The sequence below is a fragment of the Macrobrachium nipponense genome, chromosome 16, assembly GCF_015104395.2.
Source record: "Macrobrachium nipponense isolate FS-2020 chromosome 16, ASM1510439v2, whole genome shotgun sequence".
NCBI lineage: Eukaryota > Metazoa > Arthropoda > Malacostraca > Decapoda > Palaemonidae > Macrobrachium > Macrobrachium nipponense.
In genome coordinates, this window is record NC_087209.1 from 77279144 (window position 1) to 77304777 (window position 25634).

The 25634-nt window shown below is 40.1% G+C and overlaps 1 protein-coding gene across 1 annotated transcript in view; it reads left to right on the forward strand.

Annotated features, from left to right (window-relative positions):
* The window catches only part of LOC135195834 (sushi, von Willebrand factor type A, EGF and pentraxin domain-containing protein 1-like), a 78384-nt gene that overhangs the window by 19453 nt on the left and 33297 nt on the right, over window positions 1–25634 (forward strand). The window contains exon 4 of the mRNA XM_064222343.1: window positions 8480–8544. The gene's annotated coding sequence lies outside the window, so the exon portion shown is untranslated. The remainder of the gene's footprint in view (window positions 1–8479; window positions 8545–25634) is intronic.

The window sequence follows — 25634 nt, forward strand, 5'->3', positions numbered from 1 at the left end:
GCTGTAGCAAGAGAAAAAGAAGTTGGTATACCAAAAAGGTAAAGTGTTATATTTTTATTAGTTGCAACTAATAACGGATAGGAATTGTGTTTAACTAATAATGGATAGGGAGTGTGGTTAACTAATAATTGTTAGGAACAGTGGTTAACTAATAACAGGTGGTTATGAAGGTTTGGTAAAAACTGTTGGTTACAGTGTTTTGAGTGAAAAAGATTTACACTTACACATTACTGATTTTTTTGTGTTTTGTGTTTGTTCCATTGTTTGTGCACTATTTCATTTTCTTATTGAAGTGTGTCTTTTTATTTTATATTTTCATTTGCATTCACAATTTAATTGACTTAGTTATTTTCATTGCTTTATCATTGCACATTTAATTAAATTTAACACTTGTGAATTAATTTGCATTTACTTAGAATTCTTTTCAAGATTTATTGTTGTTTAGCACTTGTGAATTAATTTCAGATTTTCAATTATTGCCTAACATTTTGAATTTTGATTGAATTAATTTTCTTGAATTTTGTGATAAATTAATTTTGATTGAATTTTACTTAATTTGAATCAAGAATTAATTAAACTTTACTTTGTTTTCAAGTAACAGTAATTTTCCCTGATATTGTGAAATTTGAATTTAATAATAAATTTTTGTATTTAAAATGTTTATAAGTATTTTATTTTTATCCCAGTATATTTTCATTTGATTATATTGATGATAGGTAGAAACATAGAGTGGTGATTAATTTGCTTTCCTTCAATTTACTTGAAGTGACTTAGAACCAGGGAAGTACTTAGACTTCTGAAATCAGGGAAATACTTAGAGTTTTAAAGTTGTTGATGGAGTGATGCCCTTTGATTAATTTAATTACTTACAAGATTACCTCACACCTGTTTTGATGAACTTAGTCTAATTTTTTGCAATACTGTTAAGTGTTAAGGGATCACTGTTGCCTTTAGAGTATTCAGTCGTTTAAACGTGTTATGAGGGTTCAGGTGTCTGGCTTTTGGTGAGGTAATATTAGATGAATGGTAACCAGATACTTGACACTTTGTAACATTGTTTAATGGTGCCCAGACCCGGGAAAGCAGATTTCATTATCACTCTAGAATATACTGGTGGTTTTAGGGATATATTTTGCTAGGAGAGTGACCATATAATTTTGTTTTGCATTTATTGTATTGAATTGTAAGTTGATAACTTAGAGGAAAATAGCTCAGTTCAAGGTTCAGGAATTTTTAGCAGCCCCTTCCATCCAAGTTTTGTCTGAAACCACTCTGACTAGAGCACAGTGGAGCGCTTTAGCAGAGGCATGTGGTGGTTATGTGTCTACTAGTATGGTAAAGGCACAAATAAGATGTATTGCTATGGAATCATTGATAAACTCTGGTAGAATAATTGATAAAGATGAGTTAAAATTGGCTATAGAGTTGTTGAACGTAGCACGTGCTGATCTCATAAATAAGCAAGCAGAAAAGAAAGAGAAAAGTGATGCAGAGTTAGAGCTTAGACGCATTGAAGCAGAAGAGAATTTGATTAAGCTAAAAATGCTTGCTGAAAGAGAGAGAATGCAAGCTGAAAGAGAAAGAATAGACAGGGAAAAACAAGAAAGAAGAGAAAGAGAAGAAGAAAAAGCAGCAGAAGAGGAAAGAGAAAGGATAAAAGAGGAAAGAGAAATTGCAAGACATGAAAGGGAAATGGAATTAATAAGAGCTAGATCCACATTACCTGTAACACCGTCTAACCCTAACCAAGGTAATCAAGACCCTGTATTTGATGTTGTGAGAGTACAGAAGTTAATCCCTAAGTTTACTGAAGATGCTCCAGATGAGTTTTTTGATCATTTTGAGAAAGTGGCTTCAGGTATGGGATGGCCAGAGGATAAATGGTCAGTGTTGCTACAAAGTGTCTTAATTGGTAAAGGGAGAAGTGCTTATCTAGCCTTAACAGCTGATCAGTGTAAAGACTACAAGGTACTTAAACACAGTGTGCTACAAGTTTACCAGATGACCCCAGAGTACTACAATGAAAGATTCAGAAATTTAAGAAAAGATGAGAAGGGAACATTCTTAGATTATGCTTACAAAGTGAGAAGGTGTTTCAAACGTTGGTTAGAAGCTGCTAAAGTTAAAACTTTTGACGAGTTAGAAGAGTTACTTGTTCTTGAACAGTATCTTAAGGGAATTCCTGAACATATAAGAGCCTATTTAAGAAAGAGAGAAGTGAAGATACTTGACAAAGCTGCTACACTTAGTGAAGATTATAATATAATCAGTAGTAAACGTAATTACAATGTCAAGTACCAGAGTCAACAACCCCCAGGTTTTAAGTCTTTTCCAAATAACAGGAACAAATTTAATGGGAAACCTACCAGTGATACTACTAAGAGTACACAAGGTAATTACACCTCAGCAAGCTATGTGAAATCCTCCACCCAATTTTCAAGACAGTTACAGAAACCTAATGTTGTCTGTTTCAAGTGTGGAAGAGTAGGACACTACAGTCAAGAGTGTTACCGGAATCAACAGCAGTCAAAGCCAGTTGGTCAAGTTGTAAAAGGCGACCAGGTGAAACAATCTACGGAGAGCAGTGTGGGAAAGAATCAGACTCCAGAGAAGAATAAAACTAAACAAGCTGAATGTTTAGCAACCAGTGGAAATGTTACCTCAAGCAGTGAGTGGCTTAGCAGTGTGGAGGCTTTTAAGCCATATATCTATGAGGGTATGCTGTCAACTCAAGAAGGAAGTATGCAGGTACCAGTCAAGATATTATGTGATACAGGGAGTAACCATAGTGTGGTAGTATGTGGTTCTCACCCTCAGTGGGAGAAGAGTCTCCCAGGAGATTCAGTTATTTTGAAGGGTATAGGAGGAGAGGAAGTAACTCCTATATGCCGCTTACACCTGTCATGTGAATTGGTGACAGGGAATGTTGATTTTGCTGTAAAGGACTCACTGGCTGTGGAAGGTATACATGTTCTGTTAGGGGTGAATGATAAGTTGGGGGTTGGCTACATTGTGCCATTTATTCTTCGTCCTGTAGTGACAGACAAACCATTGAGGATTAGTCCTACAGTAGAGTTGGAGAAGAATACCCCCACCTGTTTCCTAGTTGTGTAATACCAGAAGTATGAAGAGGACTACGACTGCAAGTGAAGAACTGAGGATTTACACACCCAAGAAGGATCAAGTGAAGGATCTTTGTGCTTAGAAGAATTATTCCAGGGAAGTGAAGTTTCCCATAGTGCTGACCAAGAAGAGATTTCCCAAGAAGATGAAGAAGACGGCGACGAAGAAGAAGAACCTGATGTTCCTGAAGAGACTCCGAGTAGTCAAAGTGTTGCTGAAGACAGTAGTGAAACTACAGTAGCTGAGTTAGCAGATATTGAGAATTCAACCCTTGAAGTTGGTCAAGTGACAAGAGAGAAGCTGATGGACTTGCAGAAGAAGGATGCATCGTTAACTGATTTGCTCTTCAGTGTTGTTGATCGAGAAGAGATGCAACAAACTCCTACCTGTTACTATCTGAAGGAAGGTTTACTGATGAGGAAGTATAGACCTACAGATATACCAGGAGATGCTGTATGGGGCGAATATCATCAAATTTTGATTCCATATCCATTGAGAAAGCAAGTGGTTGCAGTAGCTCATGACTCTGGACATATGGGAATCAGGTATGGGAATCAGGAAGACTGTGGAGAAGATCATGAAACATTTTTTCTGGCCTGGACTTCACAAAGATGTTAGTAGGTTCTGTCGTGAGTGTCATACCTGCCAGATAGCTGGAAAACCGAATGAAACCATCAAGAAAGCCCCCATACAACCTATAGAAGTTAGAGGAGAACCCTTTAGCAAAGTGATTATAGACATGGTTGGACCACTGCCAAAGACAAAGAAAGGAAATGAGTATTTGTTGACATTAATGTGTCCTGTGACAAGGTATCCAGAAGCAATCCCTGTTAGAAACATATCTGCCAAGATAGTTGCTGAAAAACTTGTGGAGTTTTTCTCAAAGTTTGGAATACCAGAGATAGTACAAAGTGACAGAGGAACAAACTTTACTTCAAAGTTATTCCAGGATGTGATGAATTTGTTAGGTGTGAAACAACAGTTATCCAATGCCTATCATCCAGAAACTCAAGGTGCCTTGGAAAGGTTCCACCAGACGTTGAAAAGTATGCTGACAAAGTATTGTTCTGAGTCAGGAAGAGAATGGGATGTTGGTTTACCATTAATGTTGTTTCACCTAATGAGATGATTTTTGGAAGAGAAGTGAGAGGACCGTTGAAGATTCTTGCAGAAAATTGGGAAGAAAATCAAGAGGAAAGCCAAGGAGAGTATGTGAAGAACTTAAGGAAAAGGTTGAAAGAGATTAGAAAATTCTCTTTAGAAAACTTGAAAATGAGTCAAGAGAAAATGAAAAGGAGATTTGATGCTAAGACTAAGCTAAGAAGTTTTAGTGTTGGTCAACAAGTGTTAGTGTTCTTACCTGTCAAGAGATTTCCCCTCACTAATAAATTTCAAGGTCCTTACAAGATAATTCAGAAGTTGTGACAGAAACTAAAACTGAAACTGTGTCAGTAACCCAAACAATTTTATCTACAGAAGACGATGATGGCTACGAATTGGGAACTGCAAGCAAGATGAATAATTCTTCAATTTTGGAAAATTTGGAGGATAAACTGAAACATCTGAGTGTTGAACAAGGTGAAGACTTAAGTGAAGTAATTAGAAGTTTTCCAGAAATTTTTTCAGATGTGCCTAGACGTACTGATCTGACCAAGCATGAAATCAAGATTCAAGAAGATGGAAAACCTTTCAAGCAAAGAGCCTATCGCTTATTACCGTATCATCGAGATGTTTTGAAGAAAGAAGTTGAGTATTTGCTGCAACATGGATTAGCAGAACCCAGTTCAAGTCACTTCAGTTCTCCATGTGTGTTAGTGAAGAAACCGGATGGTTCATTTAGGATGTGTACTGATTATAGGAAGCTGAATTCTATCAGTGTGGCTGATAATTATCCTTTGCCTCTTATAGATCAGTTACTTGATAATATTGGGTAAGCCAAGTTTGTTTCCAAGATAGACTTGTTGAAAAGATATTATCAAATTCCCTTAGATGAGAATGCGAAGTTGCTGTCAGCTTTTATTACTCCGTTTGGACTGTATCAGTATACTGTTCTGCCGTTTGGTCTGATGAATGCACCCGCAACATTTCAACGAGTGATGGATCAACTGCTAGGATCAATAGAAGGAGTAGGTGTATACCTAGATGACATTGTGATTTACTCTACAACGTGGGAAGAACATCTGAAATTCTGAGGAAAGTTTTCAAGAAACTACAAGCAGGATTAACAGTCAACTTAGAGAAGAGTGAGTTTGGAAAGGCAACTGTACAGTATCTTGGGTTTGAAGTTGGGAAAGGCCTTCTTGCTCCAGTAAATGCTAATGTAGAAGGTATCCGTAAGGCTACCCCACCTACTACCAGGAAACAGCTACAGAGATTTTTGGGGATGGCTGGATTCTATCGTCGTTTTTGCCCAAATTTCTCAGCCGTAGTACCTCCCTTGACAGACTTAACTAGTCCCAAAGCTAAGTTTATTTGAACTCCAAAATGTCAAGAATCCTTTGAGAAGGTAAAAGCCATTTTAATTTCAAGACCAGTACTTCAAGCTCCAGACTTCGACAAGAAATTTATGACACAAGTTGATGTGTCAGACTGTGGTGTTGGAGCTGTACTACTTCAAGAAGATGAAAATAATATCTACCATCCTGTGTGCTTCATGTCTACAAAATTGAAAAAACAGAAAGTATACTCGACAATCGAGAAGGAAACTTTAGCCTTAATCACCGCATTGAAAAATTTTAAGTGTATGTGAATAGACCTAGGAATGAAGAAATTTTAGTGTTATCCGATCACAATCCACTGTCATTTATCCGGAAAATGAAAAACCATAATCAAAGACTGACCAGGTGGTCTTTGTGCCTGCAACAGTATAACTTAAGAGTGCAGCACATTAGTGGCAAAAACAATGTAGTTGCTGATTATTTATCTCGTTGCGAATCGTTGGATTCAACACTGTGATAAAAAATCTCCTGGGGGGAGGTATATTATATATTGCTACTTTCAAAATGCATATTTCCCCTCTTTGAAATGTCATGTAGATTGTGTAACATTTTTTCAGATTCCTAGATAGCTTAGAATAGGATGTTTTAAAATGTGTGTTCAGATTTCGCATTACATAATGTAAAAGAATATATATTAACGTAGAATGTAAAAAGAGAGAGATCTTCTTTGTCTTTTTTAAACTACAAGTGTTTAACTTTTATGTCAATACTGTAAGATTAGAGGGTCTGCGAGATCCGTTTGCTTTCCTAAATCTGTCAACGCATGTGATAGCGATCGACTAGAGTCTTGCGCTGTTATCAAAACATGTCAATCTTAATTGTCGCTCAGCCTCCGTTTCGATCGAGTAGAGTACGTCTTTCTTTTTTTTTTACAGACTGGACTCGTACGCTTTGATCAAAGCCGCGTGGAAATTGCACATTTCTTTATGAAGATTGCGTCAGATTTCCAACTTTCTGGGAGCTTTTGTGCCAAGAACGTTTTGTATCATATCTGCCCTGTCCACTTTTTGCAAGGGAAGAAGATTTTATTACATCCTAGAACCTCGAGGCGGTTAGATCGCTCTCTCTCTCTCTCACTCGACATCATTGAGATTATATTAACGTAACGTAAATTGGTCACTCGTAACTTACAATTTCATATTTGATATTTCTTAGAGTTTATTTAGTGTTATTTAGTTTCTTTTGTGGAATCTGAACAGACATTGTTTCGTAACGGCGCTTGGTTTTTGTGATAGTGTGATATACAAGCTGTAGCAAGAGAAAAAGAAGTTGGTATACCAAAAAGGTAAAGTGTTGTATTTTTATTAGTTGCAACTAATAACGGATAGGAATTGTGTTTAACTAATAATGGATAGGGAGTGTGGTTAACTAATAATTGTTAGGAACAGTGGTTAACTAATAACAGGTGGTTATGAAGGTTTGGTAAAAACTGTTGGTTACAGAGTTTTGAGTGAAAAAGATTTACACTTACACATTACTGATTTTTTTGTGTTTTGTGTTTGTTCCATTGTTTGTGCACTATTTTATTTTCTTATTGAAGTGTGTCTTTTTATTTTATATATTCATTTGCATTCACAATTTAATTGTCTTAGTTATTTTCATTGCTTTATCATTGCACATTTAATTAAATTTAACACTTGTGAATTAATTTGCATTTACTTAGAATTCTTTTCAAGATTTACTGTTGTTTAGCACTTGTGAATTAATTTCAGATTTTCAATTATTGCCTAACATTTTGAATTTTGATTGAATTAATTTTCTTGAATTTTGTGATAAATTAATTTTGATTTAATTTTACTTAATTTGATTCAAAAATTGATTAAACTTTACTTTGTTTTCAAGTAACAGTAATTTTCCCTGATATTGTGAATTTCACTTATAAATTTTGAATTTAATAATAAATTTTTGTATTCAAAATGTTTATAAGTATTTTATTTTTATCCCAGTATATTTTCATTTGATTATATTAATGATAGGTAGAAACATAGAGTGGTAATTGATTTGCTTTCCTTCAATTTACTTGAAGTGACTTAGAACCAGGGAAGTACTTAGACTTCTGAAATCAGGGAAATACTTAGAGTTTTAAAGTTGTTGATGGAGTGATGCCCTTTGATTAATTTAATTACTTACAAGATTACCTCACACCTGTTTTGATGAACTTAGTCTAATTTTTTGCAATACTGGTAAGTGTTAAGGGATCACTGTTGCCTTTAGAGTATTCAGTCGTTTAAACGTGTTATGAGGGTTCAGGTGTCTGGCTTTTGGTGAGGTAATTTTAGATGAATGGTAACCAGATACTTGACACTTCATACCAATATACATATATATATATATAATATATATATATATATATATATATATATATATATATATATATATATATATATATATATATTTATATATATATATATAAATATATATATATATATATATATATATATATATATATATATATATATATATGCATATACATATATGTATATATATATTTATACATTATATATATATATATATACATCATATATATATATATATATATATATGTATATATATATATATATATATATATATATATATATATATATATATATATATATATAGTGTGTGTGTGTGTGTGTCTGTGCATATGAAAAAGTAAAATTTCAATGATTTTTCTACGATGCGCACTATGTTTACATACAAATGTCATTTTTATAATGATATTTTTCCTTTATGAATTCACAATTCACAAACAGGATGTACATCTGGAATACTTATATTTATATTAGTCTTTTTTCGATGTACATGCGTCGGAAAAAGTTATGTTTACGAATGTTTTTACAGCAGTAACCTCAATCATACCTTTCTTTATTTTTCAGATCTCCATACATATAAACGCAATTGATATACCTGTTACGAGAGTATTGATCGGGTTGAACAGCATGTAAGTAATTTCGATTTCGTTCACACTTTACAATGAGTACTCTCTTTATTGCTCTATCTCTTTACCTCTCTCTCGCGAACACACACGCACACACACACACTGACGATGTTTACAGACGACGGGAGATCGTCACGCAGTGGACCCCCAATGAGTTGTTTCGACCTTAAGAGAAGAAGACTTAAGAAAAAAAAGTCTACAGATGAACTTTGCCAGAACTTGATTTTACAAGATTCATTACTTTGAGTCTTTTGGAAGCCAAGCGGTTTTCGCAACACAAATACCTGATTAAAAATAGAGCCGAATTCTCATATGTTTTCTAAAACTGTCGTCCAAGAAACATTCGGCGTCTTTTAGCGTCACTTTATTTTCTTTAAGAGATGTGAGGTCTGTCTTCTCTTAACTATGTTACATCCCTGTTCTTTAAAAAAAAAAAAAACATGATACTCAGGTCACAGCTTAATAAGTTTCAGATAGAATAATAATAATAATAATAATAATAATAATAATAATAATAATAATAATAATAATAATAATAATAAAATAAAAAACTTCAAGGCCCTACACCCACGAATAGCAGAACACTCCAGCATTGTATCTCAAATCACCAAGCACCCAAATGGATGACCACAGGAAGAACATCCTTAGTACAAAAAGACAATAGTAAGGGAAATATAGCCAGTAACTACAGGCCTATCACCTGCCTACCAATAATGTGGAAGTTACTAACAGGTATCATCAGTGAAAGGCTATACAAACTACCTAGAGGAGACAAACACCATCCCCCACCAACAGAAAGGCTGCAGAAGGAAGTGTAGGGGCACAAAAGACCAGCTCCTGATAGACAAAATGGTAATGAAGAACAGTAGGAGAAGGAAAACCAAACCTAAGCATGGCATGGATAGACTATAAGAAAGCCTTCGACATGATACCACACACATGGCTAATAGAATGCCTGAAAATATATGGGGCAGAGGAAAATACCATCAGCTTCCTCAAAAATACAATGCGCAACTGAATACAATACGTACAAGCTCTGGAATAAGACTAGCAGAGGTTAATATCAAGAGAGGGATCTTCCAGGGAGACTCACTGTCCCCACTACTCTTCGTAGTAGCCATGATTCCCATGACAAAAGTACTACAGAAGATGGATGCCGGGTACCAACTCAAGAAAAGAGGCAACAGAATCAACCATCTGATGTTCATGGACGACATCAAGCTGTATGGTAAGAGCATCAAGGAAATAGATACCCTAATCCAGACTGTAAGGATTGTATCTGGGGACATCAGGATGGAGTTTGGAATAGAAAAATGTGCCTTAGTCAACATACAAAAAGGCAAAGTAAACGGAGAAACTGAAGGGATAAAGCTACCAGATGGGAGCAACATCAAACACATAGATGAGACAGGATACAAATACCTGGGAATAATGGAAGGAGGAGATATAAAACACCAAGAGATGAAGGACACGATCAGGAAAGAATATATGCAGAGACTCAAGGCGATACTCAAGTCAAAACTCAACGCCGGGGAAAATATGATAAAAGCCATAAACCACATGCAGTGCCAGTAATCAGATACAGCGCAGGAATAGTGGGAATGGACCAAGGCAGAACTCCACAGCATAGATCAGAAAACCAGGAAACATATGACAATACACAAAGCACTACACCCAAGAGCAAATACGGACAGACTATACATAACACGAAAGGAAGGAGGGAGAGGGGACTACTAAGTATAGAGGACTGCGTCAACATCGAAAACAGAGCACTGGGGCAATATCTGAAAACCAGTGAAGACGAGCTAAAAGAGTGCATGGGAAGAAGAAGGCTTAATAAAAGTAGACGAAGACCCAGAAATATACAGAGACAGGAGAAAGACAGAAAGAACAGAGGACTGGCACAACAAACCAATGCACGGACAATACATGAGACAGACTAAAGAACTAGCCAGCGATGACAATTGGCAATGGCTACAGAGGGGAGAGCTAAAGAAGGAAACTGAAGGAATGATAACAGCGGCACAAGATCAGGCCCTAAGAACCAGATATGTTCAAAGTACGATAGACGAAATAACATCTCTCCCATATGTAGGAAGTGCAATACGAAAATGAAACCATAAACCACATAGCAAGCGAATGCCCGGCACTTGCACAGAACCAGTACAAAAAGAGGCATGATTCAGTGGCAAAAGCCCTCCACTGGACCCTGTGCAAGAAACATCAGTTACCTTGCAGTAATAAGTGGTATGAGCACCAACCCGAAGGAGTGATAGAAAACGATCAGGCAAAGATCCTCTGCGACTATGGTATCAGAACGGATAGGGTGATACGTGCAAACAGACCAGACGTGACGTTGATTGACAAAGTCAAGAAGAAAGTATCACTCATTGATGTCGCAATACCATGGGACACCAGAGTTGAAGAGAAAGAGAGGGAAAAACTGGATAAGTATCAAGATCTGAAAATAGAAATAAGAAGGATATGGGATATGCCAGTGGAAATCGTACCCATAATCATAGGAGCACTAGGCCCCCCACACGATCCCAAAGATCCCTGAAAAGGAATCTAGAAAAACTAGAGGCTGAAGTAGCTCCAGGACTCATGCAGAAGAGTGTGATCCTAGAAACGGCGCACATAGTAAGAAGAGTGATGGAGCTCCTAAGGAGGCAGGATGCAACCCGGAACCCACACTATAAATACCACACAGTCGAATTGGAGGACTGTGATAGAGCAAAAAAGAAAAAAAAAACAATAATAATATAATAATATCCTTTATTTCGGTTCAAGACCATATACAATGAACATACAAAATACACAGTAACATACACAATCTAGATATATGAGTCAACATGATAGGAAAAATTAGTAATCGGCACTTATCCACAAAATAGCTGAGGTAGCATAAAAGATAGTAATCATAATACTGGTAATAGTAATAATGTTGGTGAGAAAAAAAATGCATTGAGAGTTATAGCAGTTAGTGCACAAATTATATAGCTTAAATTTCACTAGAGACCTTAGGTGGTTACAGTAGTCTGGTCCAGAGGGCTAAATACATAAATTGAATGCATATATTTATATATATATATATACAATATAATAATAATAATAATAATAATAATAATAATAATAATATAATAATAATAATAATAATAATAATAATAATAATAATAATATAAGATAATAATAATAATAATAATAATAATAATAATAATAATAATAATAATAATAATAATATGCTTTATTTCAGCTCAGGGCCATATACATGGAATATACAAAATACAGACAGTAACATGCACAATCTAGATATATGAGATAACATGATAAAAAAAAGGAATAATCGGCACTTATCCACAAAATAGCTCAGGTAGCATAAAAGATAGTAATCATAATACTGGTAATAACAGTAATAATATTGGTGAGAGAAAAAATGCATTGAGAGTTATAACAGTTAGTCACAGATTTTATAAATTAAATTTCATCTAGAGACCTTGAGTGGTTACAGTAGACAGGTCCATAGGGCTAAATACGAAAATTGAATGTAAAAAAACTTTAACTTGATAGTAATCACAATAATAATGAAAAAGTAAAATATCAGCAATAAATGTAATAATGACAGAATCTGCAGATGACATCTTGCCAATACAGAGATTGGGTCCTTTAGGGGACAAAGGCCTCATTTTCCCATCTTTCCCACAATTTAGATCTTCTTGCTTCACTCCTTTGGATGCTTTGTATGAGCGAGTTGCTGCCGTTTCTCACTCGGGTTACCAGACGGGACATTGTTCGCCTTACAATGATTTTTAAATTGTCCAGGTGGTTTTCTATGAACATCTGTGTGGCGGAATGGTAGCGGGGAGTGTTTGTGAGGCGTCTCAGAATGTCATTGTGCACAACAGTGATACGTCTCATGGTCTCTTGGGTATAGTTCGTCCAGAGGAAACACCCATAGATACTGTAGCAGTACGAGCGGAGGAGCAGCATTTTCACGTCTCAGTGACAGAAGGCAAACCTCCTTGTAATCATGTTGCCAGTTACACATAGTTTACGACGCCTCTGTTCAATGTCCGCTGTATCTTTTAGGTCTTCGGTGATAATGTGACCCAAATACGGAAATTCGTGCACAAATTCCAGCCGATGGTCTCCGAGGAAAATTTGTGGTTCTGCAATATGCTTGAGCGATCTCGGGAGCAGCGACATACTCTGGTCTTAGTTTCATTGTAGATTATATCAAATTCCTCTGCATATTGGCGGCAAGTGTCGATGAGTCGTGGAGACCTTGCACTGATGGGAAAATCTGAACCATATCGTCTGCGTAACAGAGGTTATTTATAGTTGTTTCATTGACAGTGCATCCGATTGGGAGTGAGTTCAGTTTGACGTTCAAGGCATCTGTGTACGTGTTAAACAGGTATGGAGAGAGAATGCCCCCTTGCCGAAGCCCGTTTAGGGAGCCGAAGGTGTACGATAATACGTTACCCCATTTGACGCAGAATTGCTGTATGGAGAACCAACAATGTAAAATGCCAGTTAGATATAGGGATGTTCCCCTTTTGTGCAGCTTCAGGAAGAGTTTCAGGTAGTTTACTCTGTCAAATGCTTTTCTCACATCTACAAAACAAAGGAAAACAGGAGTGGCTGATGATAGGTAGTAGTTCAGCAATTCTTTCAGTATGTAGATACAGGTGTCTGTTGAGTGGTTTGCTTTAAACCCGAACTGGTTGTCAGTGGTGTGTAGAAAGCGGAGAATTCTCATTAGAAGAACCAACTCAAGTATCTTCGATGCGATCATTTTGATTGCAATCGGCCGGTAGTTGCCAGGGTCAGCTGCATCCTTTAGCTTGTTTTTGATTAATGGTATCAAGTGAACTAAGAGTAGGGAGTCTGGAAGAAACTGGTGAATTATGCACGCATTGAATAGGGCAGCTAGCAAAATGTAAATTATCGGATGGCAGAATTTGTAAGCCTCTGCGGGAAGACCATCACAGCCGGGCGATTTATTATTAGGTAGGCTGTTTATGGCATCACTGATGTTACCTGGCGTATACGGTCTGCAAAATGAAATTGAATGTTGTCAGTAAAGAGGTTATCTAGATCCCTTCGGGAATCTTGATCATTTATGCAATTCAGGATATTGTTGAAGTGATCGCCCCACATACTTGCGATAGCTTCGTGTCCGATGCTTCCCCTACTCTCTGTGATAGCTTTTTAATTTTGGGATTTAAGGACTGGATATCTTTCCAAAGATGAGGATAATCACCAGATTCTAAGTTTCTAGACATTGCATCGGCTCATTGTTGTTTTTCATTTAACCTGCAGTGCTTAAGAGCAAGTTTGAACTGCGCTCTCGCTTGCCTCTTTAGTAATGCAGTGTGTCTTTCCCTCGGGCTACCATTTTGCTCTACAGTAAAAACATTTCTCGTGAGTATGTATACAGATCTTTAGCCAAGTCATTCCATCCAGGTATATTACACAAAAATTACCTTGACGAAATCTATAGGCAGTCTTGCCCAAAGCAAGCATAGCAGAGATTATGTTCGAATAGAATTCATTCAGACCCCTCCTGTGGTGGTCATTTCTACAATTTGTGTTGGTACAAAGTACGGCGTCTGCCGTTTGAACTATTGATCGCAACCTGGTTTCCATGGTCGCCCTAAAGTATCTGGTTTTCTGTTGGTTTTTAAAATCCCAGTTTACCGCTGGCGGGCGGTCAGTTAGGGGGTTCACGGTAGGGAGGGATGAGGTACTGAAAGACACCTGTAATGGGATGTGATCATAGCCCGTTGCAAGATAATAGCGAATATTGCAGGTCATACTAGAATCATGAAGTTGTGGTGTGATACAGTGGTCCAGCCAGGAGGTTGTAATTGCGTCCGCTCTATTATGTACGTATGAATAGGAGGAGGGAGGGAGGAGCATTACATCGCTAATTTGGAGAGCATGATTTTGACAGAAGCGAGTAAGTTCATTAAAAAATTGTTTTGTGGGGTGAGAATTAAGGTCCCCGATTATACAAATATGATCAGCAGGAGAATCATGAATAATACTGTGTAACTCCCCTAGGATCATGCAATAATGATCAAAATTATTGTTATTTTCCCATGGCATATAAACATTAATTATTAGGATTTTAGAGTTCCCTACTGTCACTTGAAGCCCCAACAATCTGTCACTCCTGTAGGTCATCACCTTTATCATATTGTCTAACGATTTGTGCCACAGGAAAGAAAGGCCCCCTTTCGGGCGACCGGCTATGATTTGATCTGTAACTTGCATCGATGAAGTCGAGATGGTTCTGAAGTCTTCATGAATTGAATCGCAGATAACAAGGTCATGTGGCCAGAGGAGAGTTTCTTGCAATGCAATGATGCCTTTGAAGTTTTTGCAGAACATGTTTAGGGGAGGAATGTTCCGCTTGAGGCCAAAAATATTCCAAGAGATTACGTTTAATGTATCCATGGCTACTCACGAAGATGGGAGATGAATGCGCTGATCATTTGGGTGGATGGGGGGTTAGCCAGGGGGAGTGGGCAGTCACTTGCCGTGGGCGGTTGGCTGGATCTTGCGGTGGAAATGAGCCTGGTTGGAGTGTCAGTAAGTTCCCCTGGGGGTGGTTGGTCCCAGATTAGGTTACATCTTGAAACTAACATATTAAGACCGAAATTCTCGCCTTTAAGAACGTCGAGGTGTTGAAAAAGGCAGGTAATCCTGTAAGCCACTTTATGTTTACTTCTGCCTGGGAGTTCGTGTGAGATGAGTGGGTCAGAGACAGTGAGAATCTTGACTCTCTCCACTATGGCACCTAGCGTCACCGATGAGCGCAGATTGTGAATTACTACATGGCATCTCTTCTCAGGTGTCGGGCGAGGTGAAACATGAATGTTGGACTCCGGTCCAGCGGCCAAAGCAAAATCCTTAGAGAAGCTAAGAAAATGGAAGTGAAAGTAAGTAAAATATCTGGAGGATGCTAAAAAAAATCACAGGGAAACCGAGTGAAGATCGAAATCGACCTATCCCATTATTTCGTGAATTGATTTCACGGCCACTTTCCCTGAAATATTTTTCACTTCGAAAAGTTACCTTCTCGATGAGAGGAGAAAGTTCCGAAGCGTAAACTAGCCATAGATGAGCTTCCCTGTTGAGCAGACTCGCGCGAATCTTTCATCGTCATTTAACTTTATAATTATAGTTAGTTTTTCTTCCTGTTTCTCGTGTGTTTTTCATTTCTACTTTTCTATTTCTGTTTCCGAACTTGGCTGCTTTCCCTGATCGAGGGCATCGCTAGCATTTTGCTTTCCTGGTAAAGGTGCCTAATTTCGATGGTAGTTGTGTAGCATTTTTGCTCATTTTAAAATAGAGCTATAATAAAGGTACGGAAGCAATCCAGTATTTTTCTTTTTGAGTTCAATTTATGGGGAAATGTTCATTTCCGTCCAGTCATCATTCTCTCTCTCTCTCTCTCTCTCTCTCTCTCTCCTTTATAAGTTATTCTTATATTTCATTTGAAAAGTCCAACAAAATGCTGGTATATAACAAAAAGCAGGAAATGGGTCAACTAACCCTAATCTCAAATGGAATGGGAATAAAAAGAAAGAGGAAAATTCCAATATATGTTCCCCATTAAACGTTACTTACAAACTACAGCATCTCACAGTCAGTAATCAAAATAGTCTATTATGACACAACTCACAAGTCTCACACTGTCTCAAAAAGAACACTTTGAGTAGCAATTATTGATAACCACTAGTCCTTCTCAATATATATATATATATATATATATATATATATATATATATATATATATATGATATATATATATATATATATATATATATATAATATATATATATATATATATATATATATATATATATATATATATATATATATATATATATATATATATATATATATATATATATATACTATACATATATATATATATATATATTATATATATATATATATATATACAGTGGTACCTCGACATACAAAATTAATCCGTTCCGAGGCGGCCTTGGTAACATGAGCTTTTCGTATATTGAATTGCATTTTACATGTAAAATGCCTAATCTGTTCCAAGCCCTACAAAAACACCCCAGTACATTTGATAATAAAGCTAAATTGACCAATAAACAATGAAATACTACAACAATTTGGACCATTCAGTACCTAACTTAATACTTACTACTAACATGTATACCTGTAAATAAAGTGTATTAGTGTACATGGTTACAAGAAATACTGTACGTACATACATATGTATTTAGTAAAATGTGGAACCTTACCTTTCGAGTGAGGCTATCTGCCAAAGTGGGCAACAGAGGAGGAGGACAACAGTAGAAAATTCTTTACGTAGTACGTGCACTTAACTTAACAAAACACATTAAAAATGTCAGGAAACATACACTAAACTTTACAAAACACAGTAACAAAACTGTAACACTTAACTTTACAAAAAACTTGAAATTATATTTCTTTTTGTCTTTTTTTATTTTTACATTTTTTTTACTTTTTTATACTTTACGTTTTTTACAAAATTTCAATTTCTTCACCACTTTCAACTTTCTGTTTTTTTGTAGTATCAATTGGATCTTCCTTTTTGCTTACTCCTACTAAAGGCCTCTTTTAAAAAATAACTATCCAAGGAAGATTGCTTCTGCCTACTTTCCACAATGTTCCTGAAACGACTCAGGCAAACGTCATCGAACTGCGCAAGCATATACGACCTGTGTAAGCCTTTTCAGGGTGTCTCTTTTCTACAAATGATTGCACCTTATGAAAAGCAGCTAGAGCATCCTTAATTTCTGCCGTTGTCATAGGGTCATCCTCCTCCTCCTCGCCGCTGCTAGAGAACTCTTCTTGAATGACATTATGTTGCATGGCCTCCAACTCCTTCAGGTCATCCGTTGTAAGCTCCTCTTGGTGCTCCTCGAGAAGATCATTGATGTTGTCCTCGTCGACGACCAGCCCCATGGACTTGCCGAGTGCAACGATCTCGTCAAGATCTGGTTGCGAAACAGTTTCATGATCGTCAACTGTTCCTGAATCTGCAGCACCAGCTTTGCCCATGTCAAATCCCTCGAAATCTTGGGCAGATATGGCATCAGGCCAGAGTTTCCTCCAAGAAGAATTCAAGGTTCGCCTCGAAACCACCTGCCAAGCTTGATCGATGAGTCGGATGCATATGACGATGTCGAAATGCTTCTTCCAAAATTTACGCAACGTGAGGTTTGTGGGATCGGTGATGTCTAAACATCTCTTGAAAAGATGTTTTGTATACAGCTTCTTGAAGTTCGATATCACTTGCTGGTCCATGGGCTGGAGGAGAGTGGTGGTGTTAGGCAGAAGATAAAGAACCTTGATAAAAGAATACTCTGCTAGGATATCTTTCTCGAGGCCAGGAGGGTGAGCAGGGCATTGTACAACACCAGCAGACATTTCAGAGGGAGGCACTTCTCTTCCAAGAATTTCTTCACTGTCGGGCCAAAACACAGATTTACCCACTCGGTGAACAATAGTCTCGTTACTCAGGCTTTCGTATTAGCCCTCCACATCACTGGAAGCTTCTCCTTTAGCACTTTGTGGTTCTTGAAGACTCGAGGAGTCTCCGAATGATAGACAAGTAGGGGCGGGCTTCACCTTGCAATCCCCACTGACGTTCGAACAAAGTGCGACCGTAAGCCTGTTGAAATTTCATAGGCTTATGCCCGAATAGCTTCTTCTCTTCCTCCGGGATGTATGTCCGACAAGGCATTTTTTCCAAAAAAGGCTAGTCTCATCACAGTTGAAGACTTGCTGAGAACTGTAGCCTTCGTTGATCATCTCGTCAGACGTCTTAATAAAGGCTTCGGCCGCTTTTGTGTCCGAGCTGGCCACCTCCAAATGCCGCACCACCGAATGGATGCCAGTCCGTTAACGGAATTTTTTGAACCACCCATGCGAAGCCTTGAAGTCTGGGGTTGGCGTCAATGTCACCTCTCCTCCGTCGTCTTCGGCCTGGGCAATGAAATCACCGAAAATAACGCTGGCCTTGTGGCAGATTGCCGTCTCGGTTATCATATTGCCAGCGATTTCTTTGTCTTTTATCCAGACAAGAAGCAGCCTTTCCATCTCGTCGTGCACGTGGCTCCTCTTGCTAGACAAAATAGTCACGCCCTTGGAAGGTGTAGCTGCTTTGATGGCTTCCTTCTGCTTAAGGATGGTGCCTATTGTTGATGGATTTCGGCCACATTCCTTGGCGATCACACTCAATCGCATGCCAGCTTCATACTTTTTAATTATCTCCATCTTTGTCTCCAAAGGAAGCATCCTCTTCTTTCCGTGACCTTCATCTGTCTTGGGACCCATGACTATGTATATACTGTATGTAATTAAGTTATGTAGTATATGTATGTAGTAAAGGTCTCACACAACACGATAAAGTAGTACTACAACAAGATTACTATAGAACAAACGAATTCCACGTGCTTACGATAAAGATGCTGCTGCCGAGTGGCCGAAAAAGCACACCGCTACGTAGATGCATGATGGGATCATGGGAGAGATGCTGACCAATAGGAGAGCAAGATCTTATGGCAGTGACTAGCATCAGGAACCAATGGGAGACTGGGAGGATGGTGACGAGTCTACTCAGTTTGCGGCACCCGAGTTTTAAAATTGTTATCGGTGGTCCGGGCGAATCTCTGTACTTTACAGCAACAACCTTTCGTATCCTGAACTATTTTCGTATGTAGAGCCCAAAAAATCTTCGTATTTGCTTTCGTAACTCGAATTTTTCGTAAGTTGAGCCTTTCGTGTGTTGAGGTACCACTGTATATATATATAAATATTATTCAAAATTCCACCTCGTTTCCTCCCAGAAATGCAATTACTCTGAAAATTTAGGCCTTGACTTGAGGACAAGGGGTTTGAACAAAGAAAAAAACAACTAAACTTCTCAGGCATAAGGCCGATCTTAATGAAGAGGGAGGAATTTACATAAAAGCTGACCTCTAGTTTTAAAGCGCTATATTTACAGGAATTTACAGAGGTCCAGGAACACAAGGGGCAGGGGAACCGCTTTCTATTCCACCTGAACACGTTGCGGGAGCAGTCCAGCCACGGCATTTAGGAAAATTGCGCAACGGATCAAGATTGCAAGCTTCAAAGGATTTCCAATTCCTACCACAGCCAGGCACAATGTTTGTCTGCAAATAGAGGACACAGGCATAAGGCAGGGGGGCACACGTGGACGAACGTTACTCACTACTTTCTTTCAATAAAAAGGCCACTCATGGGGGAATGAAATGACTGGGAATTTGCACAAAGAAAACTATTTCATGGCTTAAATTCACTAGGGGAATGTTACTAGTATCACAGGGGAGTAATTACAGAATTGAGCCCAGATGGTGGGGGAATGAAACTACACAAGTCGCCTTGGAAAAAAAATGGGCGGGGAAATGAAATACAGACAAAGGTAAAAGCAATTTCCATGCTGAAATGGAATTTCCCTTACAGTACCTTATTAATGAGGCTGTTCGTCTTCTTGATGTCTCGGCACTATGGACTTTTAAGATATGCTTGAGGCTTCCCAAAGCATGGGAAAGCCAGGCCCAGGAGGAAGGGGGGTGGGGGGGTGGCAGCGGCGTCTGGTAAGGAGCCAGGCTCTGACCTGGCCTAGGTCTGGTGTGCTTCTGAGACTGGGCTGCTGCTTTCCAGGACTTTTGAAGTGGTTGCTCTGCAGGGGGTAATTCAAAGCACCAATGGGAGAAGAGATAGCTTTTTCAAGAGAAAAAAGGGAGAATGGAGAGAATGGGTTTCTTCCAAGTGGAAAGGGTGATTTGTATAACATAGATGCATTAAACTTGGGTAAAATACTATTTCTTTCCATGGTTCTAGCTTAAAGTCTTGAACACCTCCCCATTCAGTGGACTTATAATATAAGCAATATTCAAACTGTGCCGATTATAATATTCATGAAGTCTTACTCGACAGGCAGAGAATTAAGCAAAATGAAGTGTGACTTGACTAAAGATTAACTTGCTATATTCCAAAAAGAATACTATTAAAATATAACGTCACACTGAGGACAACAATGAATAGCAAATAATTGGTCATACATGGACTTAATTTACAGGTAAATTACATCCTATAGAATACTACTATCTCAATTGTTCAAGGCAACACATACTATCGGTTTACCCTGAAGGAGCGATATGACATGTTCAGGTGTGTTAATGGCCCTACGGTTTCGTTAAGTTACTTTGTCTCGTAACAAGACGACGCCTAACAGTATTAATTACATCAGCTCTAACATTAGTGCACTAGCAAGGGGAAAATTCTTCGTAGAGATTAAATAAGATAACACACACACACACACACAAGAAAAAGAAATATAAATTTGATAAAAAACAACAGCAATCTCACAAAATATAAAGACTAGGGAATAACACTAAATCAAAAAGCTAATCAACCAATGTATAAATGAGAAGGCTTCGAAATTATCTCTAACCTATAACAACGTTTGCTGGCTAAAATTTTCCCAAGTTAAATGGAATTCTAAGTGCCATAGGGCATGGTGCCAATTGTGGCACTTTTATGACAGTAGTTCATAAAGAAGTACTAATTTATACAAGACCAGGAATAACTGGCAGTTTGCTCTACCTAAGCAGAGCATACGATATACAATAAATGCCTCAAGGCAGTAAATATGAAGAAAGGAAACCAAGGAAGATATGATACAGACAATACAAAAGGTAAAGAAGAAAGTTACCAAAGGGTCAGAAAGAAGTAAAGGTAGCAGAGTCTGGCACTCTCTTCTGGATGGAGAGGGTCAGAATTCTCTATAATAGCAGTTGCACTTGTACCCATGCCTAATGTTGCGTGGCTCCATTCCCCGAAGTTCTTTGGCCAAATAGGATTCGGCAGAGTCATTACTCCAGGAATGGTTGGCTACTGACCGAGGAGGTGCTGTCGGCTAATGGCTTCTTGACAATACGTCTGCTATTTTATTTTCAGTGCCCCGGATGTGTTCTATCTTCCAGTTATAATCTTGGAGATCGAGGCTCCAGTGCATGAGATGCTTGTTCTGGTTTCGGAAGGTGGTAAGATAACGGAGTGGGGTTGTGGTCTTAAAGTATCACCAGTTGAAACTTATGGTCTGCATGATACGCCTCAAAGTGTTTCATTGCGAGAAGGATGCCAAGCAGCTCCTTCTCTATCGTGCTATACCTAGTTTCTGCCGGGTTCAATTTCTTTGAGTAATAGGCAACAGGGTGCCGAATTCCCTCCTTTTCTTGGCACATTACTGCCCCTATTCCCACATCACTGGCATCGACTGCAATACAGAACGGCTGATCATAGTCTGTTGTGTGTAAGACAGGCTTGTTGGTGAGGACTCTCTTGAGGTGGTCATAGGCCTCCCGGCACTCCGAAGTACACCGGAAAGGTTGATTTCCATTGAAAAGGTTGGTTATTGGGGCAGCAGCATCAGTGAAGTTTGGAATAAACCGTCGAAAGTACTGGACCATTCCAATAAATTGCTGAGCTTCTTTCTTCGACCTTGGGTAGGGCATCCCCTGGATGGCCTGAACATTGGCCTCTTTTGGCATCACCAACCCACTACCTACCCGGTGTCCCAGATAAATGATCTCTGCCACGCAGAACTGGCATTTCTTTAGGTTAATAACTAGATTAGCACTTTGAAGGGCCACTAGGATCTTCCACAAGGTTTTCAGGTGTTCCTCCCAAGAGCTGGCAAACACGACAATATCATCGAGGTACACCACACATTTGTCTATGCCCTCTAAGACTTTGTTCATTAGACACTGGAAACAATTGGGGGCGTTCCTCAAGCCGAAGGGCATTAACCTTGTATTGGTAAAAGCTTTTGGGAGTTATGAAGGCAGTTAGATGCCGTGATTCCTCGGCGAGTGGTACCTGCCAGTAACCCTTTTCCAGGTCAATGTTATTGAGGTAACGAGCACTGACGATACTATCTAGGCAGGCCTCTATCCTCGGGAGCGGGTAGGATTCCGGCTCTGTGACTGCATTGAGTTTACGGTAGTCAACACAGAGCCGATCTCCCCTCCCCCTTCCTTAGGGACCAGGACTGCTGGGGAGGACCACTCACTATAACTCCGCTCTATGAGCCCAAGTTCAAGCTGGGCCCGAACCTGTTCTTCGATTCGCCAGGCCTTATCAGGGTTTACCCGGTAGTACCCTTGTGAGGTCAGCTGGACATTCTCCTGCACTCGGATGGTGTGTACTGCGGCATCAGTGCAGCCCAATTGATCAGAGACTACTTTGGGGCATTCTTCCAGGAGCCCCTGGATGGCTGTTCTCTCGTCATGTCTGAGTCCCGGCGTGATTACCTCCAGCCGTACTATCACTTCTGAATTTAGGGAGGGTATAGGAGTGGCAGTGATGGACCCAACCAGGCCACCCGGCATGGTAATGCCCTCTTCCTCTTCCTCCAAGGGTGGGGGATTGCGGGTCATGTAGGATTTCAGCAAATTGACGTGAAGCCACTTTGCTTTCCTTTTCCCACAATCCACAAGGCAATTGAGGTCCCCGCATTTCCCCAAGATTTTGTGGGATCCTGTGAACTGGGTTTCCAAGGGACGAGAAGCCCCCGTACAGAGGACGAAACCTGGTCCCCATTGAAAGGCCTAACCTTGGCCCCTTTGTCATACCTTATTTTGGTTCTTTCTTGTGATGCAGCTTCATTCGCCTGCATGATAGCCCAGGCTGCCTTGAGTTTCCGTTGGATCACCGGGAGTTCCTTCAGCCAATCTGCCTTCTTTAGGTCTGACCAGGCGTCATGCAGAATATCCAGTGGCCCCTGAGTAGAGTGGGCATAGAGCAATTCGAATGGACTGTAGCCTAGAGTCTCCACTGGGGCTTGCCTGATAGAGAAGAGGGCATAAGGGAGATTTTCTTCCCATCCAGTGCCATCCTCCTCGCAGACTTTAGCCAGACAGCTCTTGAGGGTTTGGTGAAACCGTTCGACGATCCCTTGGTTTTGGGGCCGGTAGGGTGTCGAGTGGACGTGCCGTATGACGTGGCCTGCCAGGTAATTCTAGAACTCGTACGACATGAAGTGCTGGCCTTCATCCGTCTGGATGACCTCGGGAAATCCGAATCTGCAGAACGGGATTAGGGCCTTTATGGCATTCTTCAAGGAGGCACTCCGGACTGGGATGACTTCGGGATATCTGGTGAACCTGTCTATGATGGTTAGGCAGTACTGGTTCCCCCTCTTCTCTGTTCGCCCCGGTGGGGAACAGTAGTCTATGCAAACCTCCCTGAAGGGGTTACCCACGGAGGGGATATTCCTCAGTAGGGCTTTCGGGATGACCTCATTCGGGCAGCCCATAACTTGGCAGGTGGGGCAGGTAGTTACAAAGCGTTTTACTGCTTTCCATAGCCCAGGCCAGTGGAACTTGTTTGCCACTGCTTGTGTCTTTCAGGAGACACCGAAGTGTCTGCCAAGGCCGTCATGGGCCAGCTGTATGACTTCTGGCCGAAGGGTCTTGAGTACCTCAATCCTCTTATGCATGATGTGGGCCGGAGCTGAGGGGTCCCGGGAGACATGGTAAAGGACACCTTGCTCTAATAGGTAGCCATCCCTTACTAGGTCAGCAACTTCCTCCTCAGAGGTGGCTGCTTCTTCCAGAGCCTGTTGCAGCTCACAGTCCTCCTCCTGGGCTCTCACCAGTTCAGATCGGCTCAGGGATGAGACTTGTGCATTAGCCCCATTGACAAGAAGGGCTGGGATGCTGGTGGGTCCTTCTTGGGAGGATTTCGTTGCAAGTGGGTCCTGCAGTCACTCAACATCTGAAAGGTTGGTCAGACCTACGGAGGATTCTGGGTTTCCCGTGGGCTGATTGCGTACGGGCGGTTCGGGCTGGGGGGCCAGTCATGCACTAATAGGAATGTTTGTTTTCCTCCACTGGACGAAGTCTTGGCCCAGTAGGAAGGGGCGGTGAGTGATTAACTTATCAGCCACCACAAAGAGGTGATTTCGCCCTTGGGGATGGGTGCCGGTAGTAACCCTTAGGCACACTGTCGGGAGGTCCTTAGTTGAACCATCTATCCAATGGATGATCATCCGGGAGTCTTCTTGGATGGTGGCCCCATTGTTCACAGCGTCGCACGCCACGAGACTTACTGCGGCACCAGTGTCGATTATGTTTGGCACGGGTTGTAGGGTACCTGGTCCACCAACTGGGGTTAAGCATACGTCATCCAAGCTCAGCCACTCCATAGGCTCATTCAGCTTGGTGAGGGTTTGCAACGCCCTCGCAGCAGTGTTCATGGGACATTTTGGAGAGTTCGAGGAGTAATGACCATCCGTTTTGCAATGCTGGCACTGTGGAGGGGCCCCATTGTGACGAGAATTGCTGGGCTTAGAGGGGGCGCTGCCCGTGGCTCCGCTTGCAGGGGTGAAGGGCTTGGGAGATGGCCCCCCCCCCCCACCTTTGAGGGGAGCTCAAGGTGGGCCGCTGCTGAGGGGTAGGGCAGGAGTGGCACTGTTCCAAGGAATGTCCCTGTCTATTGCAGCACCCACACACAGGTCTCCGAGGAGGGTTATTGGTGTGCCGGGTAGGCTGAGAATTCTCATTCAGCAGCTTCTCTTCTTTCTTGTGCTTCTCTTTCAGCCGCTTGGAATGCTCTTTCAGCTGCTCTCTCTTGGGCTGCTTCCTTCAGCTTATCATTCACCCAATTGATTAGCTTTGCGCCCTCCAGCCCCAGGGCTTTTCCGGCTTCTGTGAAGGCCTTAGCCTCCTCCAATGCTGCGTTACTGGCCATCTCCTCAGCCGTAAAACGCTAGTAGACTAGCCTGAGAATAATAGGGTGGAAAGCAGTTGCAAAACGGCAAATGTCTCCAGAGGTATACGGAAATGCTCAACGCAGACTTAGCAAGGTGACCGTGAATCCCTGCAAATACAGTTACTACTGGTGCGTAGTGCGGTGGAGAACTCAATGCCAGTAAGGGATTTGGTAATAAATTTCATAAAACAAAACGAAAGAATCTGGTCACGCAATTCACGGAATCCTCACATGAAAAGGTAGCAAATGGATGTCGTAGAGGTGGAAATTCAATG